We start from the raw sequence: 403 nt of genomic DNA on the forward strand, positions 1-403 counted from the left end.
CAACCAGCATTACAACATATAGAGCGATTATCTCTATAGCTATATCCATCAGAATAGAATGATTTGTGATGTAAATAAATAAAGTTGAGTTGATAAATAACAAGGGGTTTTTCAAACCATAAATTGTCTTTATCTTCTTTAAGTATTTCTAATTTCGAATTTTCTGGGTCGTTGCGATTACGGGTTGGATGTCTAATTATCCAGGCAGTAATGATAGTATCTTGTACCTGAACCGGTGGCTCACTTTTTCTAAGTAATGGGGAAGAGGACCGAAACATGCCACTCAAAGACTCTACTGAGATAAATATGGGCTGTCAAGAACGTATGGTAATGGAAATTACATTAGTAGGAATATAAGCCGAAACGTCTCCCGCTTGAGTCTCCACTATTGGTAAGGCGGTCA

The sequence above is a fragment of the Macadamia integrifolia genome, chromosome 6 (genome assembly GCF_013358625.1).
Source record: "Macadamia integrifolia cultivar HAES 741 chromosome 6, SCU_Mint_v3, whole genome shotgun sequence".
Classification (NCBI taxonomy): Eukaryota; Viridiplantae; Streptophyta; class Magnoliopsida; order Proteales; family Proteaceae; genus Macadamia; species Macadamia integrifolia.